The sequence below is a fragment of the Nycticebus coucang genome, chromosome 17, assembly GCF_027406575.1.
Source record: "Nycticebus coucang isolate mNycCou1 chromosome 17, mNycCou1.pri, whole genome shotgun sequence".
NCBI lineage: Eukaryota > Metazoa > Chordata > Mammalia > Primates > Lorisidae > Nycticebus > Nycticebus coucang.
The window spans coordinates 23700131-23720210 of record NC_069796.1 but is presented as its reverse complement, the minus strand read 5'-3'; positions in this window follow the sequence as shown (position 1 = coordinate 23720210).

Here is a 20080-nt window from a genome sequence, read left to right as displayed (position 1 = left end):
AATAGAAGGCCAAAAACAGTCAGGGTTTGGAGAAGCTCCAGCAACTGAGTTAAATCTTATCATTATTCCACATTATCATTGTGAAATAATGTTATATATTAGTCCATTTTGCACTGCTACAAAGAAATGCCAGAAAAGTTTTTTGTCTCATCTTTCTCCAGATTGTTCCAGTGGCAGATGACTTCAGAGAGCTTCCAGTCAAGATAGAAGGCAAAAGAGGATCAGATATGCCACATGATGGGAGAAGGAGAAAGAGAAGGAGGAGGAGGAGGTGCCAGGCTCTTTCAAACAATCAGTTCTTATGTGAACTAATAGGTGAGAACTCATTATTGTGTGGAGGGCATCGAGCCATTCATGAGAGATCTGCACCCATGACCCAAACACCTCCCGGTAGATTCTACCTCCAACACAGGGGATCAAATTTCAACATGAAGTTTGGAGGACCCAAACATCCAACCATACCATATTATTAAAAAAAAAAAAAAATCCCTATGTAAAACTGTATTTCCTTCCCCAAAAGAAAGGGAATTATTTTTTATAACATAAACTTCAGTTGGTAAAAAAGAAAAAAATTACATATACATAAAGAGAGAGAGAGAGAATGAGAATTTCAAATCAAACTGACTGAGCTTGAAAAGATCTCTTAGCACAAAACTGATAACAGTTCAGTTCCCATTGTTTTGATTCATTAATCAAGCAGACATCTGATCTTAATTTATTTTTCCCAGTGGGAGGAGTACCCTGATAGGTTAACACAAGTATTTGAAACTGGTTAATAGTTAGAACTTCCAGCATAAATCAATAACTTGTCGCTGTGACCTGCTGAGAATGCCCTAGGATGATAACTGATGGGACTCCCTAATCTAGGGACTGACAAAATCCCCAAGCCAGCTAATCATTGGACAGGTAAGATATTACCTCACTTCTTTCTAAGGCACATTTAGGAATTCAAAAGCTGCTATATCATTCAGACCCCAAGAAAGCTAGTAGTTGATTAAGCTGATTCATCTCTAATCTATAGCTGACCTGCATGTGAGAGTGAAAATAGAAATTTAAGAAGAAAAAGAAAAAATGGTAAGTTCTTCAGGGGTAGAAATCAATTTTATGTTTATCTCTGCATCTCTATTATATATCCTAATTTTTCCAAACTACAGCAATTTATTTTCAAACTATATGATTTTTGTCATATTTATTTCTCAACTCTCCTATGAACTCAGATATTTTTCTTTATGTAGATAAGTCATTCATTTTACTTAGCCAAATCCTGTGAATTCCTTCATAGTTTTATGGGCTAGTTTTCCTTTTTCTCTATATAAATCAATGATCTAGACATATAGATTATACCTATGCAACTCTGATAATACAATCATCACATACATGATCCATGAGTCACACAAGTGCACCCTAAGAAATACTGGTTTATCTCAGTACCTGGAAAGCAGAGGCAGTCAGATGAAGGGCTGATGTAATGAGCCAGCTGTATGCCTCCAGCAATTCCAAGCCAACCCTCCCTCTTTCTGTTGAACCCAGGGCTTTCCTGAGAGCCCTCCTCAATGCATTGCTCTAGAATCTACTTCTCTAAATAATCAGAACTGCCAAGAGATGAGACCTAGTTTCCATACAGACTTTAGTAATTCTCTAATAGAAAAATGTACTCCAGTTGTTGAAGGTCTTTACTAAGTGTTTTATGTGATGGTAGCACTCTTCACCCACTGAGAGTCATTTTGGGGCTGTTCAGAAAATTTTCTGGAGCAGTAATTTTGTCACTGACTAACATAGCCTGTGTCTGAAAAATACATTTGCAAGAGAGTTGGTGCAAGTTCGAGTGTTAGCAAGTGACTATGCCCTAAGACTTTTTTCCACTGCTCTAAAATCCTACATGAGGACAGACCTAGAGCACATTGGTCTAAAACTGGGTGCAGTTTTTAGTTTCATGCATTTATTTTCTCATACTACAGATTTAAAAAGCTAATGGCGCTCTGCTCTGAATTTCATCAGCCTACACTGCAAATATATCCATGACACTGATTAGGTAGGCTGTGCAGGACAAGGGAGAGATGACAGTCCCCATTCTTCAAGTTATCGATGCTGATACCACACTCCTATCAGGTCTACCAATGCCATTTTCTGATGCAAAGGACAGGTTATTTGAAGGATGGTTCCTGTTTCACCATTAGACTACCAATTGGTCAGCCTTATGATGACATTGGTTGACTGGTGATGCTACAAAAGAAACATTAAAAAATCTTTTTTGTGCTTTATCAAAGTCATTTATAACCAAACATTTTCAAAAAGGCTGATTCAGTCTTTTCAAGAATCCAAACATTTGCTTTAAATGGGGATTCTTAAGCTGCAAAGTGGGCCATAAAAGGGAGAATTGAGCTAGAAATGAACACGACAAGGTGCAATATTCAGTATGTAAACCAGATTTAATTTTGCATAAGAAATGAATTTCTTGAGCTCATTTTTTAATTAGCTTAAGCAAGTGCATTCAGGAGCCAATAACTCACTTACGGGAACTGAATTACTGAGAAAGGTTCCGAGCCCAGCTTCTAAATCACGGGCCTGGAGCTGATCTCGTAATTAACACTGAGCGAAGCACCGCTTCAGAAGCTCCTTCACCAGACAGCAGAGGGGAACACCGCAAAGCTTTGTTGAATGTGGGAAAGTCAGTTACATCAACCTGCTAAGCAGTTAATGTCCTGTCAGGTACATCTGTGTTTACTACTATCAGATACTCCCAGCTGTTCACATTGCCTCTGTTTGATGGTCATTCTGGGACCTGCCTGATGTTGGGAAGTGTGTTATTAGAGAAGTAAATTTCTTACTGAAGATTGATCGAGGAGGGATGGAAACTCTGGGATGCTGGCGTTGGTTCAGAAAATCGAGGACATAGATGTGCACTGGCAATTACAGAAGGTGAATTTATTTAGGGCTCTTGATCAGGGCTTTAAGGGATCTGTTATTGCTTTGGTTTAAATGATGCTTGAAAATCACTTCTGTAGTCAGGTTCTTTTAGGACACCTCAAATAGATATAAACCATCCCTTTCCTGTGGGAACTGGAAGCAGCAGGTGCATCACACCCATACAGATAAGGAACAGGGGGCAAGGTGATGCCATGAGCAGACTCTTAATCACACAGCTGGTTACTGAGGCCGTTGGGGCAGGTGCTGTGGATATAAAAGAGAAAGGGTAACACCCCTCTGCCGGGGGTCCTCAATTTCTCTAATCCACTCTTAGCCCTTCTCCATCCTGCCTCAGGTCCAGGGGCTTCCCGGACTCCTGACCTCTCTGGCTTTGCAGTGGGCTCTACAGGGAGGGGAAGGCCTGGGAGAAGAGCCACAGATGGGGAGGGAGAACTCTCCTCAGCCTGCACCTCTGTCTGGCCTCTGTAACACAGGTGGCACTGAGCCTCTCTCTGAGACTCCTGACCTCTGGCTTTCTTTGAGCCTAGGGTGGCAATAGCCCCTCTATTTATCCCGGGGTGCTCTACTACCCTTTGTGATTGCCTTCCACCCTGCCCACACCTTTCCGAATGGTTCCATATGAAACAGTTCTTGAACTCTCCTGGTTTGAAGGTGCCATTCTGTTGAGGCCCTGCCTGACATAATACCCCTGCCCCAAATCAGCTTAAAGGCTCCGTGCGTAACACTGCATAATCCAAAAGTAACAGATCAAGTTGTGTGCAAATGAGTAACGAACTTGAATCCACACAGATCTTGGAATTTTACCAGGTGATGACATTGTGAACTCTGTGCTGTTTTCTCCTACATCCTTCTCAAGACTTACACATGGTCTTGTGCAAACCTTCTTCATCTGTCTTGGGGGCTTTACACCCCATCTCCATTCTTGCATTCAGTACTCTCAGCCTTTCCCAGCCATCTTGACAAGAACATACTTGTCTGGCCATGTCCCCTGGACACAGACACAAACTGATAGGACCCAAATGTTCTGACCCAGGCAGAAACTTCACACTCATTTCACAATTAAGCTCTCCAGTATCTAAGCTTAGACCTCCTCCTACTGCTTAGATAGCTGGCCATTTCGGCGCACTCAAACATTAGTTGAAAGACTTAGTTAAAGCAACCTAGCATGAATGCAAAGCTATGCTAGCCCTCTTACCTCTAGTCATTTTGTACTCGTGCAATCACATCTGGTAACCAATTAATCAGGAGAGAAGATTAAGTTTGAGTCCTTAAAGTGAAATTTAAAGATAGGTATGAGGAAAGAAGTGCTCAATGCCTCGGGTGTTGCTTTCTCAATAATACTTGCAATGTTTTAGCAAGACACATATCTGTCCTGGAGTGACTGGGTAAAGCCAAGTGGCTCAGAATCTTCTGGAAGCTCCCACTGGGTTAAAAGAAGACCTTTCCGCTACTCTGTGTGGCCCTTATTATTGTTTATGGACCACCTTCCTGGAACTACTCAGCTGCTCCACAGGTATAAGAATTTCTTTTTTGCGACTTTCTTTCAGACAACCTGCCTTCGGGGTGTGTTGTTATCACTGTAGTCGCTTGATGTTTCTGACATTGTTCTTGGCAGGCTCAGTTTTCCAGGGCACTGATTGGGAAGAAAACATGAAAAGCCTGGCGCTGTTGTGCGCACTTGTCTGTCTTCTGTGTTACATTTCACAAGAATAGAGGTAGAAACAGTATACTTTTAACAAACAGGGCACCATCTAATAAAGGTAGGGGTGGATGGCAATCTGCAGAAATCTGTCATTGCCGGATTTTTCCCACAAGGAAGAGTCCTGAGGGGTATGCAGTTCTAGCACTTTGAAACTGTTTCCCTTTTTAAAAAAAAATCATATGTAGCAGATTCACCAAATTTACCTCATACTAAAACTCAGATGTTCAAAGAACATAAGGGCTTCTTTGCCATAAGGGCCTTCCTGGCAACGGAGGCCTGTTCCCTGCTTTGTAAGTTTTTTTACTCTGTAAGCCTACCTTTCTTTTCTTCAATAAACTTTGTTTCATGCAAGCGAGAGAGAGAGAGAGAGAGAGAGAGAGAGAGAAAGAAGAAAGAAAGAAAGAAAGAAAGAAAGAAAGAAAGAAAGAAAGAAAGAAAGAAAGAAAGAAAGAAAGAAAGAAAGAAAGAAAGAAAGAAAGAAAGAAAGAAAGAAAGAAAGAAAGAAAGAAAGAAAGAAAGAAAGAAAGAAAGAAAGAAAGAAAGAAAGAAAGAAAGAAAGAAAGAAAGAAAGAAAGAAAGAAAGAAAGAAAGAAAGAAAGAAAGAAAGAAAGAAAGAAAGAAAGAAAGAAAGAAAGAAATGAAGGAAGAAAACCTAAGCACTTTCTTTCAACCCTGTCAATTATCCATACTCTGGCATTCCCCAATTCCTCCTCTCCCACCTAATGTTCAACAGGAAAAAGGTTACTAAATGTCCAATCCTGTTTAAAGTGTGATCCAGTCTGATCATTTAAACAGCCCATTTATAGAGTTTAGTCTTTTGAGCAGGTACGTTTTTTCTCCGAGGTACCTGCCAGCCTTGATTTCTTTCTTTGTGATGTTTTTGGGCAAACTGGTTGAAAGGTGTGGTGTGGGAGACATTCCAGGAGTGGGGAAGAGTTAGGATCCTCGCGTTCAAACTTTCTGTCTTTTTTTTTTTTTGTAGAGACAGAGTCTCACTTTACCGCCCTTGGTAGAGTGCCGTGGTGTCACAGGGCTCACAGCAACCTCCAGCTCTTGGGCTTTCACGATTCTCCTGCCTCAGCCTCCCGAGCAGCTGGGACTACAGGCACCCACCACAACGCCCGGCTATTTTTCTGTTGCAGTTCGGCGGGGGCTGGGTTTGAACCCGCCACCCTCGGCATATGGGGCCGGCCCCCAACTCACTGAGCTATTTATCTATCTATGTCTTGCTGGTGTTGGAAGCGTTCATGGCTCACATCTGGGGGTATCTGGGGTAACTTATGACCTTGACCGCGGTTCAGTCAGGGCTGCATTCACCAGGATTTCCTGCTGGTTTTGTGCCTTTTTTCCAGATGTCTGTAAGGTGTGGCTCCAACTGCCATTCAGCCCTGTTTTGGTTATTCCCTTAGCTGATGGTGCCAGCCAACTGTCTCAGCCCACATCACATCCCTACAGCCTCTTATCCAGCCTAACTCTCTCTGCTCCTGTACGTTCTGTCCACACATCTTAGGAACTAGGACATGCTTGGGAAAGCTAAACGTTGAGTGTCACGTCTGCTTGGACTTGGTGTACCTTTGGGCTGCTGCCCTTTGGTGAGGAAGACTCCCCTCAGACAGAGGAGATCTATAAAAATTGTCATGTTGACATAGTATTGAAGAATTGTCTGGGGTCATTGGTAGAAAAAAATGAAAAAAAATGATAATAAAAATAAAAGTTTAATGTTTTTGAGCTTGTATTATACTTATTAAACTAAGAGCTATTACTTGAATTATCTTAACTTTATGTCAATCTATTTATTTAGGTGCTATGATAATAATAATTATTATTTTCCTTATTTCTTCATAAGAAAATAGAAGCTCAGAAATGTTACATGGCCTGTCCAAAGCTGCGTAGCTCATCCACATCAGGGCTGATGCCCAGGACTGCTGGAAATCAGAGTCCACGTTCTTGGCCGTTTTTCTGTTGCCACCCTCAGAGTGTCAAAGTAATGTGGCTACAGGCACCATAAAAAGATAAAAAGTTCACTAGAGTGGGTAATCCCAACCTGAAATGTATATCTAGGACCACAAAAGAACAAATGTACTTGTGGCAACTTCCTGATGAATTTGATCTGTTTCTAGAGCCGGGGTAAAATAATCAGTCCTCCCCTCTGGCCTGATGCTTCCTGAATTCTGACTTCCTTTAAGCAGAATCTCAAAGCTGTGCTGGTCAGAGAAGGCCTTAGTCCAGTGGGGGCGCTGGGGGATTTTCCTCATTCTTCTCCCTCCTTCAGAATGGAAAATGCTGTAGCTACAATTTGAATTATATGCAGGCCCTGCAAATCCACCAGAGGCCTCTTTACCTGGAAGCTACGATTTTCACAATAAAATCCATTCATGCCATCATGAGAGGATGCTCAATCATTAAGCATATATTGTACTTCTTCATTCACATTCTCATTAGCGTTTAAGAGATTGTCTTTTAAAGAGTTAATAAGAAAATCGACTACATTCATCTTTTAGTGTCTGATTCTTATGAAATGATGGCTATTAAGACCCTCAGAGTGTAATAAACATTTTAGGCCAAAAGTACTAATCCTCTTCCAAAATCTCTAACATCCAAAGCCCATCAGATTTTCAAGTAGAAATTCTACATTGGACTTCCTAAGACACACAGACCTAGTAAAAAATCTATGATGACAAGAATGATAAAAACCTTTATTTAATGCTACCAATGAGTTGCTTAGAGTATTTAAGTAAAGAAAGAACCAGTAGACTTGCACAAAGTAAATTAAGCAGCCTTGAAAACAGGTCTGAGGCCTAAAAAAAGGACAGGCTTATACGAGGAATTTAGAGATCGTAATATCCAGGAAGGGGAAAATGTGGATCCCCTTCTCCTGTGCCTCCTCCAGGCCGAGCGTGGACGATGACCAAATAGTTTCAGAAAAGTAAATACAGAGCGTGGACGATGACCAAATAGTTTCAGAAAAGTAAATACAGAGCTCCGACTCCTACTTTCTCCCCCCCATAGCCCCTTTCTCGTATTTCAGGACTGGCATTGTGAGCTCTTGGGAAAGCAATCACCAATAATAACTGATTTTGATTTATAAAATCGTATCCCAAGCTCACTTTTTTATAAAAACAAAATTTGATTTCAATCGATTCACTCCATCAGCCAATATCATTGATCAGCGATTAGAGTGGACACATCGTGCCAGGTTACACACGGCTCTTATTTCAAAGTAGTTTACAGTCTTGATGGGGTTTTGTTCTTTTTTGGCCTCCGTTGCTTCTGACCTGCTTCCAGCTAACAGTCACCTGCCTTGATAGGCTGGCTGTCTAGATCCACAGGTTGACTAGAAGGAAGTGTTAGCAAATTTGGGATAGGTAGGATGAAGCCAAAGAAAATAACTGGATTTTGATCTGTCAAGCTGCTTTGTATCCATGATTTTTCTTCTTCAGCCTTTTTTGCTTGCTTGTTTGTTTTTAAATGCCAAGGTTCATTTAATTTCTTCTGCTTTACACTGTGGGGCATAAACATTAACATCCCCAACATTTTCTTACTGAGATACCGAGAGGTAGTGAAAGAGGTCACAGACTACGTATTTTCTTTCATTCCTAAGCCTGTCCTGATTTCTTTTAAGCCGGGGGCCTGTTGTCAAGCTTTATGTAATTCTAATGGTTCTTTCTTTGCTTGAACTCCGCATTATACATTGTTAATGCCAAATAAATGTTTTCGTGATTCTTGTCACCATAGCTTTCTTATTGGGTCTGTGTGCATTAGGAAGTCCAATGTAGAGGCTCATTTCTTCCAATAGCTTCACAATTTCTTGCACCTACCATAAAAACAAGCAAATTGACACCCTGCCAGCAGTAGCCAGGGGAGATCTTAGAAGAGAGTTCATAATGACAATGTTGCCATATTGCACGCCTGTACATAATTCATTAAGTCAACCACCCTTTTGTTTTAAGCAAACACAAGCAGATGCCTTTTTAAAGTGGATGCAGACAACAGTCTTCAAAAAACATTATTGTCATACAACACTTAAAAAGGATAACATATTTGTTTTATTGATTTTTGCAGCAGTAATACACAGTGATTACCTCTGTTACCCACTTTATCTTACTCTTGGGCTTTGTCCTCTGCTCTTATTATTTTAGACTTGTGTGAATATGTGTGAAATTTCATTATTAGCAGCAAGAGTGTGCAAAGGTAATGAGATCAATTTATAACCAATCAAGGAAACCCAGGTGATTTTCCTGGTCAAAGCCATCTGCAGGTCTGTCTTGTTAGCCCCACAGTCAGCGCCCTGCTGGATTCTTGATTTGTGAGAATATATATAACCCAATTGTTAAGGGAAATGGAGCAATTTCTAAAAGACCAGCATCTCTATTATAGTTAAAAGATTGATGAGTTATTAGTTTTTAGACAAACCAATGAGTACATGAGTCAAATAAAGTTTGGGCCCCATCATTATGTTCATGTTTTCTAAGCTTTGTCACATTTTACTTTTTGAATTCATTTACGTATTTGTTAATGTTCTGTGTTGTTTCAGGACATTTTTTGTCTGATTTACTCCTTGGAAGTGTCATTTAAAAAGTCTGGGTTCAATAAGCTGACTCATATTGATAGTTCACGGTCTTAGCTATACATTAGAATCGCATGTGGATGATTTTATAAAATACATACACCCTACTTGCAGGGTTTGGATTTTATTGGTCTAAAGGGGATCCTGGGAATATATTCTGTAAAAGTTCTCCATATATTTCTTATGTGCAGCCAGAGAGAAAACTATTGCAATTGTCTGTTGATGAGATTTTTCGCATTTATTTGGGGCTAATCATCATAACTGAGAAACTTACTAGCACACAGTGGATGATAAAGATTATTACCACAGAGGTATGTGTCACGTAGAATGCTAGACCTAGAAGCAAATTTGGATATAGGGCTTCTCCACGATGTGCAGGGATAGAAACCCCAGAAGGCTAGAAGTGGTATCCATGTACCTCAGAATTATGGTTCAGTTTTTATTTTATCGTAATTTGGATTAGGCAAAGTGGAGACACAGATATATAAATACATAGAGATGTTTAAAACTATTGGGTCCAATGCAGAGAGGACAAGTGTAGAAATGAGGAAGCAACCAGGGACGCTGGGGAAGCAACAAGGGCTTAAGTCAGAGAACAAAAAGAAGCAGCATTGAGGAGGTTGAAGAACCAAGGGTAGATGAGCAAAGCAGATTCTGAACAATATGAGAGCAGGAATCCAAGATAGAGTTTAGACAAAGAGAAGTCAGACTTTAGGCAAAATTGCAGCAATAACAATAGATGCTGGGGGTGCATCTTAGAATCAGTAAATGACATGTTTTCTTTGTAAGCTCAGATGAGAATTGGAATGTTGGTCGCCTTGAGGCAAGGTGATTTGCCTGGCTGCAGTGAGACAGACATAGGGTGGAGGAAGCTGGTGTTCATAGTCAACACAGCTCAATAGGAACTTCAATACCTAATGCAATCCTTGCAGGAGACCCTAGTAAAGGGAAACCCCAACCATATGTTCTGATTATCTCCATTAGTGAGTAGATTGGAACACATATTAGTGCAGGGTTTATTGGTTCCTCTGTGGTGGTTAAAATTACTGCCAGATGGCCCTCCTGACCCAGAGCCCCTTTCCTGTTCTTGACTATAAAAAAAAATGAAATAAAATAAAAACAAAATTCTGATAGGATCTTTTATTAATGGTCACTTCAATGGCTGGTATGATTTTCACTACAGTAAAATTATTATTAATTTTTATCAATATAGATATCATGCATTGTACTTGCACTTAACTGTCTTGATATTAAGCTAATAAAACAATTTCATCTGTTTTGTGTCTTTTTTATGAAAAATAGAAGTCTTAGAGATGAAATGTAGGTAAATTCATAGAAAATGCCTAAATTTATTTTTAAATAATACATATATAACTTCTCTCTATATATGAATCTCAAAAATTATTCCATATTTAATAAGATACATTTTATGAAATTTATACAGGACTTTTAATTGTGTGTTCATGTAGTAATAGATTTCCAGACAAGAAAATTCTAGATGACAGCATAATAACTTTTGGCACAAAACCACGAGCTAGAAGGAACCCTACCACCCTAATACCTTGTTGCAACTTACAGTCACACATAATTAATTGATGGTAACCCTTGAAGAATTTGATTCAATAGCATAATCATCCTCCTTATGTATTCTTAGAGAAGTCAAACTTCAAATAGTCAGAAAGCTATTAAAATGGTCTATCTATACCAGCAAAAATTTGTTTTAATGCTTTTAGTTATTTAGAGAAACTTTTAAGCATTCCATAATTCATTTTAGCTCTGGGCATTAATAATAGTCTAATCTTGATAAAGTTTGAAATTGTGTCACTTTATGTGAGATCTAGATGAAATCTAGACTGAATTTTTTATTTTTATTTTTTTGAGAGCAAGAAGAACAAGCCCTGAAATCTCTTTCAGAAAGATTTACAGCATTAATAACTCCAGGCTATTTCAAGTCACAGTCAATCTTTATGGAAGAAGTACAGAGATTATACAGCAATTCTTTTTTTTTTTCCTCCTAGAATTACAAACTGATATTTCACATATTAGTTATTTGAAGAAAACAGTGCATTCACACCTCAAGAATATGCCTAAGGTCATTATTTCCTTTTTTAATTCTTTCCATCTGTGCTCAAATGCTTAATAAAAAAAAAAAAAGAATGCTACCCTGAATTTATGAAGTCTAAGCAAGGCCTGGAATTAAAACTTATTTGGTTCTCTGAAGTACACAGTCCTCTGTTCCACATAAACAGTGGACTCTTAACTTTGGGGACACAGGCTGAGAATACCTAAAAATGAGATGTGGTATCTAAAGATTAGTACAGGAATTTTTATAGCAACATTATCCATAATAGTCAACAAATTTAAAACAGCTCTGATGTTCATAAATAAAAGAATGAATAAATAAATCATGGTATGATCATATAGAATCCCACAGCAATAAAAAAGAAACTACAGATTGCCAGGGTCCGAGATGCCGTGTCTCTGCCCACCCAGGGCCTTGTTGGAGCTGGGACTGTAGGTCTCCGGCCCCAGTCCCACTCAACTGTCTGGACAGGGGCCACTACACCAGCTTACTCCAGGTAGGTCTAGTTCAAGTCTTGGGTGCTGAAGCACCTTAGAAGTCACAGTCAGTATTAGTAGGAGTGAACATCTCAGAAGCAATCTCTCAGCAGCAGTCTTAGTAGGGGAGCACTGTTCAGGCATCCTCCAAGCAAGAAGCTGAGCCAAAGGATGAACCCTGGCTAACTTCTCCCAACACCAAGCCCGTGGCTGTCTATGCCACAGGTGTGCAGACAGCTAACCAATGATGTACATACTTTCGTGTTCTGGTGCATCTCATTAACCAGAGCCAATGATGTTATATCCCTTCCCCAATTCCTTATTGCCAAGGTATTTCTCACAGGTGCCTCCTACAACACATACACCAAATAACGTGTTCCTTGAAAGAAGCCTTACTCAAGAGTGTGTTGACTGAGGGAGACAAGATGGCAGACTGAAGCCAGCTTTCAACAGAGGCTCCCGTCCAGAAGGAGAGTTAAGGGACAGGAATTTAGTAGGTGTCCTGGTGGACTTGAGCCTCACCAAGAGAGAAGGTTGAAGAACGTACATCAACACCGCTGAGGCAAGCTGTGATCACAAGGACGCAAACAAAAGGTACAAAATCCACCACCAGGCGGACGGGAGTCCCCCTCCCCCATGAGACCGGCTCAAGAGCCCCACAATTGAACAAGCGGGCAGAAATTAAAGGCCCTCCCACTACACTCCAGGGAGAGACCTTCTAAAAACTGGACCTACCTCCCCTACTGGGGTGCCGTGGCATTCTCCTGCCAGACATAGGGCTGAATAAAACTTTGGGAATCCTTTGCCGGCAACCCTGAATCCCTGGCGCTCCCCTCCCGCCCACTGAGGTCTGGAGGCCTGTCCCCCAGGAATTCGGGTCCTTGGGTGATTTCTCAAGGGGAGTGGACAGTCCCCAAGTTGCGACAGGTCAGCATTGACTCGGAGGCGCGCGAGTGAGGAGAGGGCACCGGGCTGAAGGGGAGTCACGCCTTGGCGGCACTTCCCTGCGGTGCAGTGCACCAACCCTCCCCAGGCAACATTACGGGGCACAAGACTGAATAAGACTCTAGCTTCCCCGCTGAGAGCTGAGAGCCCCTACTCTCACTCGGGGTCTGAGGGCCTATCCCCCCGGAGTTCGGATCCTTGGGTGATTTCTCGAGGGGAGTGCACAGTGCCTGAGCTGCGTCAGGTCAGCGCTGACTCTGGGACACGTGAGCAAGGAGAGGGCACTCTGCTGAGGGGAAATCAAGCCTTGGCAGCACTTCCCTGCGGTGCAGTGCAGGAGCCCTCCCCGGCCGTAGTGTTGCATAAAACTGAATGAAACTCTAGCTCCCCCCCCCCACTCCCAATCAGGCTCTGGGGGCCCATCCCCCAACAGTTCTGATTCTTGGGGGATCTCTTGAGGGGTGTGGACCCAGCACAAACTGCGGCTGCTCAGTGCTGACTCTGGGGCGCGGGACAGAGGACAAAAGGGTTGCCTGAGTGCCCACACCAGAGCAGCAGTTCCCTGGAGGTAGATCAACAGCCGTTTTTTCTTTAACGGCAGAACACTCACTTCTGGATATTCTGAGGCCACACCCCCTGTCTCCCTGGGCAACCAGAGGAGGCCACCGGTGAGCGGGGGATTTCCTGACAGGCTCACAAACCCGGGAAACTTCCAGGGCGGGGCCGACCCAGAGAGGTGTTCGAACACAAATCTCCAGCAGCAAAGACATTTGAACTCAAAACAGCCTGTCTTCTGTAGGCGATTTCGACAGGAACAGAGACAGAACCCCGCAAAGTTGTCTGTTCTGTTCTGTTCTGTTCTGTTAGCAGCATCCATCAGGGACGGGGCTAAGCCTGAGTGAACACCTCCTTCCCATCACCTGCATCAAACACTCAAAGATGTCAGGCCCCATCTCCTCCTGCTACATAGCGGCAGTCTGCGGGGGCCTGGCAGACTTCCTTGTGATTCAGGCAGGTGCAAACCCCTGGAGTGTCTGTTCACTGCAGGCAACTGGGTTAGCCATCTGCAGAGATACCAGTGACTGGGTCCGACGGAGGGGCAAAGTGGGGAAGGAGACGTCAACCTTCCTAGACTGCTCTGTTTGCTGGGTGGCTCCTCCTGACTCCACGCTGCACTGGGGTGAGCCATGTCAGAGGAGTCACCAGGCCCCTGTGATCCAGTTCCCAGAGACCTCTTGAACTCTCCCACCCGACACAAGTGCCGATTGAGACAGCGGATTTGGACCTTTTGAACTGGGCTAATAGACTGAGGACTTTTCAGGCGGTGCCCTGGGTGTGCGATTGTAGGAAGGTTTGATTCTCTTTTTCCAACTGGGGCCAGAGGTGGGCAGGCGGGGTGACTTAATTGCTGATTTTTCCACACAGCTGAGACTTCAAGCCAGAGTAGAAGTTGCAATAGGTTCGAACAGAAACCAGCTGAAAACAAGACAGAACCACTTTGCTCCACCACACCAGACAGGGCCCCAGTTTCTCAGGCCACAACACTGTACGGGCCCTCGATAAAACCCCAGGGGAAAAACCAAAGGGAGTAAAATAACCATGGGGCGGAATCAGCGGAAAAACTCTGGTAACATGAATAACCAGAATAGATCAACCCCCCCAAGAAAAGATACGGCAGATGTGATTGAAGATCCCATTCATAAACAACTGGCTGAAATGTCAGAAATCGAATTCAGAATTTGGATTGCAGACAAGATTAATAAAATGGAATTAGGAATTCGAGGAGAAATTCAAAAATTGTCTCAAGAATTTAACGAATTTAAAGACAAAACCACCACAGACTTAGACACACTGAAGCAAGAACTTACAGCCCTCAAAGATATGAAAAATACAGTAGAATCCCTCAGTAACAGAATGGAGCAAGCAGAAGAAAGGATTTCTGACATTGAAGATAAAGTCTTCGAACGCTCCCAATCTCTCAAAGAGGAAGAGAAATGGAGAGCAAAAACAGATCACTCACTCAGAGAACTCTCAGATAATTTGAAAAAAAGCAACATAAGGATTATAGGAATTTCTGAGAACGATGATGTGGCCTCCAAGGCAACAGAGGCCCTTCTGCATGAAATTATGAAAGAAAATTTTCCAGACATGCCTAGAGAATCTGAAATTCAGATAGCAGACAGCTTCAGAACCCCAGCACGATTCAACCCCAATAAGTCATCCCCCAGACATATCATAATTAGCTTCACTAAAGTTAACATGAAAGAGAAGATTCTCAAAGCAGCCCGGCGAAAGAAAACTATAACGTACAAAGGTAAGAATATTAGAATAACTGCAGATCTCTCTGCTGAAACTTTTCAAGCCAGAAGAGGCTGGTCATCAACTTTTAATCTCCTAAAGCAAAAAAACTTTCAACCCAGGATCTTGTATCCAGCTAAACTGAGTTTCATCTATGATGGAGAAATTAAATACTTCAATGACATTCATATGTTGAAAAAATTTGCCATAAGTAAACCAGCTCTTCAGGATGTTCTCAGACCTATCCTCCACAATGACCAACCCAATCCTATACCACAAAAGTAAACTCACTCAGAAACTTCGGATCAAACTCCAACTTCCACACTGGCGAAAGGATTAAAAATGTCCACTGGACCTTTGAAAAACTCGATACCCAAAATTCCACCAGACTTATCAATACTCTCCATCAATGTGAATGGCTTAAACTGTCCTCTAAAGAGGCATAGGTTAGCTGACTGGATACAAAAACTCAAGCCAGATATTTGTTGCATACAAGAGTCACATCTCAACTTAAAAGACAAATACAGACTCAGGGTGAAAGGATGGTCATCCATATTTCAGGCAAATGGTAATCAGAAAAAAGCAGGTGTTGCAATTTTATTTGCAGATACAGTAGGCTTTAAACCATCAAAAGTAAGGAAGGACAAGAATGGTCACTTCATATTTGTTAAGGGTAATAATATGATGAGATCTCAATTATTAATATCTATGCACCCAACCAGAATGCACCTCAATTTATAAGAGAAACTCTAACAGACATGAGCAACTTGATTTCCTCCAGCTCCATAATCGTCGGAGATTTCAACACTCCCTTGGCAGTGTTGGATCGATCCTCCAGAAAGAAGCTGAGCAAAGAAATCTTAGATTTAAACCTAACCATCCAATATTTAGATTTAGCAGACATCTACAGAAATTTCATCCCAACAAAACTGAATACACATACTTCTCATCAGCCCACGGAACTTACTCCAAAATTGACCACATTTGAGGTCACAAGTCTAACCTCAGTAAATTTAAAGGAATAGAAATTATTCCATGCATCTTCTCGGACCATCATGGAATAAAACTTGAATTGAGTAACAACAGGAATCTGCATACCCATACAAAAACATGGAAGTTAAATAACCTTATGCTGAATGATAGCTGGGTCAGAGATGAGATTAAGAAAGAAATCGCCAATTTTTTGGAACAAAACGACAATGAAGACACAAACTATCAGAACCTCTGGGACACTGCAAAGGCAGTTCTAAGAGGGAAATTTACAGCACTGCAAGCCTTCCTCAAGAGAACGGAAAGAGAGGAAGTTAACAACTTAATGGGACATCTCACGCAACTGCAAAAGGAAGAACATTCCAACCCCAAACCCAGTAGAAGAAAAGAAATAACCAAAATTAGAGCAGAATTAAATGAAATTGAAAACAAAAGAATAATACAACAGATCAATAAATCAAAAAGCTGGTTTTTTGAAAAGGTCAATAAAATAGATAAACCTCTGGCCAACCTAATCAGGAAAAAAAGAGTAAAATCTCTAATATCATCAATCAGAAACAACAAAGACGAAATAACCACAGACTCATCAGAAATCCAAAAAATCCTTAATGAATATTACAAGAAACTTTATTCTCAGAAATATGAAAATCTGAAGGAAATAGACCGATACTTGGAAGCGCGCCACCTTCCAAGACTTAACCAGAATCAAGTGGAAATGTGGAATAGACCCATATCAAGTTCAGAAATAGCATCAACTATACAAAACCTCCCTAAAAAGAAAAGCCCGCGACCAGACGGTTTCACGTCAGAATTCTACCAAACCTTTAAAGAGGAATTAGTACCTATATTACTCAACCTGTTCCAAAATGTAGAAAAAGAAGGAAGACTACCCAACACATTCTATGAAGCAAACATCACCCTGATCCCCAAACCAGGAAAAGACCCAACAAGAAAAGAAAATTATAGACCAATATCACTAATGAATATAGATGCAAAAATATTCAACAAGATCCTAACAAACAGAATCCAGCAACACATCAAACAAATTATACATCATGACCAAGTTGGTTTTATCCCAGGGTCTCAAGGCTGGTTCAATATACGTAAATCTATAAATGTAATTCAGCACATAAACAAATTAAAAAACAAAGACCATATGATTCTCTCAATTGATGCAGAAAAAGCTTTTGATAATATCCAGCATCCCGTCATGATCAGAACACTCAAGAAAATTGGTCTAGAAGGGACTTTTCTTAAACTGATAGAGGCTATCTACAGCAAACCCACAGCCAATATCATATTGAATGGAGTTAAATTGGAATCATTTCCACTCAGATCAGGAACCAGACAAGGCTGCCCATTGTCTCCATTGCTTTTCAACATTGTAATGGAAGTTTTAGCCACCGCAATTAGGGAAGAAAAGGCGATCAAGGGTATCCATATAGGGTCAGAAGAGATCAAACTCTCGCTCTTCGCAGATGATATGATTGTGTATCTGGAAAACACTAGGGACTCTACTACAAAACTCCTAGAAGTGATCAAGGAATACAGCAGCGTCTCAGGTTACAAAATCAACATTCATAAATCGGTAGCCTTTATATACACCAACAACAGTCAAATTGAAAAAGCAGTTAAGGACTCTATCCCATTCACAGTAGTGCCAAAGAAGATGAAATATTTGGGAATTTACCTAACAAAAGACGTGAAAGATCTCTATAAAGAGAACTATGAAACTCTAAGAAAAGAAATAGCTGAAAATGTTAACAAATGGAAAAACATACCATGCTCATGGCTGGGAAGAATCAACATTATCAAAATGTCCATACTACCCAAAGCAATATATAATTTCAACACACTCCCTATTAAAGCTCCACTGTCATATTTTAAAGATCTTGAAAAAACATTACTTTGTTTTATATGGAATCAGAAAAAACCTCGAATAGCCAAGACATTACTCAGAAATAAAAACAAAACAGGAGGAATCACACTACCAGACCTCAGACTTTACTACAAATCGATAGTGATCAAAACAGCATGGTATTGGCACAAAAACAGAGAAGTAGATATCTGGAACAGAATAGAGAACCAAGAGATGAATCCAGCTACTTACTGCTATTTGATTTTTGACAAGCCAATTAAAAACATTCAGTGGGGAAAAGATTCCCTATTTAACAAATGGTGCTGGGTGAACTGGCTGGCAACCTGCAGAAGACTGAAATTGGACCCACACCTTTCACCATTAACTAAGATAGACTCTCATTGGATTAAAGATTTAAACTTAAAACATGAAACTATAAAAATACTAGAGGAGAATGCAGGGAAAACCCTTGAAGAAATTGGTCTGGGTGAGTATTTCATGAGGAGAACCCCCCGGGCAATTGAAGCAGCTTCAAAAATACACTACTGGGACTTGATCAAACTAAAAAGCTTCTGCACAGCCAAGAACACAGTAAGCAGAGCAAGCAGACAGCCCTCAGAATGGGAGAAGATATTTGCAGGGTATATCTCTGACAAAGGTTTAATAACCAGAATCCACAGAGAACTCAAACGCATCAGCAAGAAAAAAACAAGGGATCCCATCGCAGGCTGGGCAAGGGATTTGAAGAGAAACTTCTCTGAAGAAGACAGGCGCAAGGCCTTCAGACATATGAAAAAATGCTCATCATCTTTAATCATCAGAGAAATGCAAATCAAAACTACTTTGAGATATCATCTAACTCCAATGAGACTAGCCTATATCACAAAATCTCAAGACCAGAGATGTTGGCGTGGATGCGGAGAAAAGGGAACACTTCTGCACTGCTGGTGGGAATGCAAATTAATACATTCCTTTTGGAAAGATATATGGAGAACACTCAGAGATCTAAAAATAGATCTGCCATTCAATCCTGTAATTCCTCTGCTGGGCATATACCCAGAAGACTAAAAATCACAACATAACAAAGATATTTGTACCAGAATGTTTATTGCAGCCCAATTCACAATAGCTAAGTCATGGAAAAAGCCCAAGTGCCCATCAATCCACGAATGGATTAATAAATTGTGGTATATGTATACCATGGAATACTATGAAGCCTTAAAGAAAGATGGAGACTTTACCTCTTTCATGTTTACATGGATGGAACATATTCTTCTTAGTAAAGTATCCCAAGAATGGAAGAAAAAGTACCCAATGTACACAGCCCTACTATGAAAGTAATTTGGGACTCTCACATGAAAGCTATAACCCAGCTACAACTTAACAATAGGGGGAAGTGGGAAAGGGGGGGGTAGGTAGAGGGAGGGGGATTGGTGGGATCACACCTGTGGTGCATCTTACAGGGGTATTTGCGAAACTTGGTAAATGTAGAATGTAAATGTTTTGGCACAGTAACTGAGATAACGCCAGAAAGGCTATGTTAACCACTATGAGAAAAATGTGTCAAATGGTTTATGAAGCGAGTGTATGATGCCCCATGATCATATCAATGTATACAGTTATGATTTAATAAAAAAAAAAAAAGAGTGTGTCATATGACCCCATCTATATGACGTTCTAGAGAAAACTAATATATGGTGGAAACAAATGTAGGAACAACAGTTGTTCCTCAGGGAGCTCAGGGGAACTAGAAGGGTCTAGGGAACTTTCTGGAGTGATAGCAATGTTTAACATCTTGCTCAAAGTTCTAGCAAATATTTTTCAAAACAGAATATACATTTAAGATGTATGCCTTTCATCATGTGTCAATTTCATATCATAAAGATAAAAATGTAAAGAAATATTGGTTAATAGCTAATGATATGCAAAACAAAGTATTTAGGGGAGAAATGTCCTGATGTCCTCAATGTACTTTGAAAAGCATCAAAAAACAAGACGGATTGATGGATGTCTAGAGGGATGGATAGACAGATGGATAAAGCAATACAGCAAAATGTTAATGGAATGTGTATCTCAGTTATTCATATTCAGATGTTCATTATATTAGTCTTTTAACTTTGTGGCATGTTTGAAATTTTTCATAATAAAACATTTTCTTAATGGGAGAGAAGAATCAATCTTGAAAGAAGTCTGTAGTCTAAAGGTGACTTTTTTTTCAAGAAATCTTAGCCTG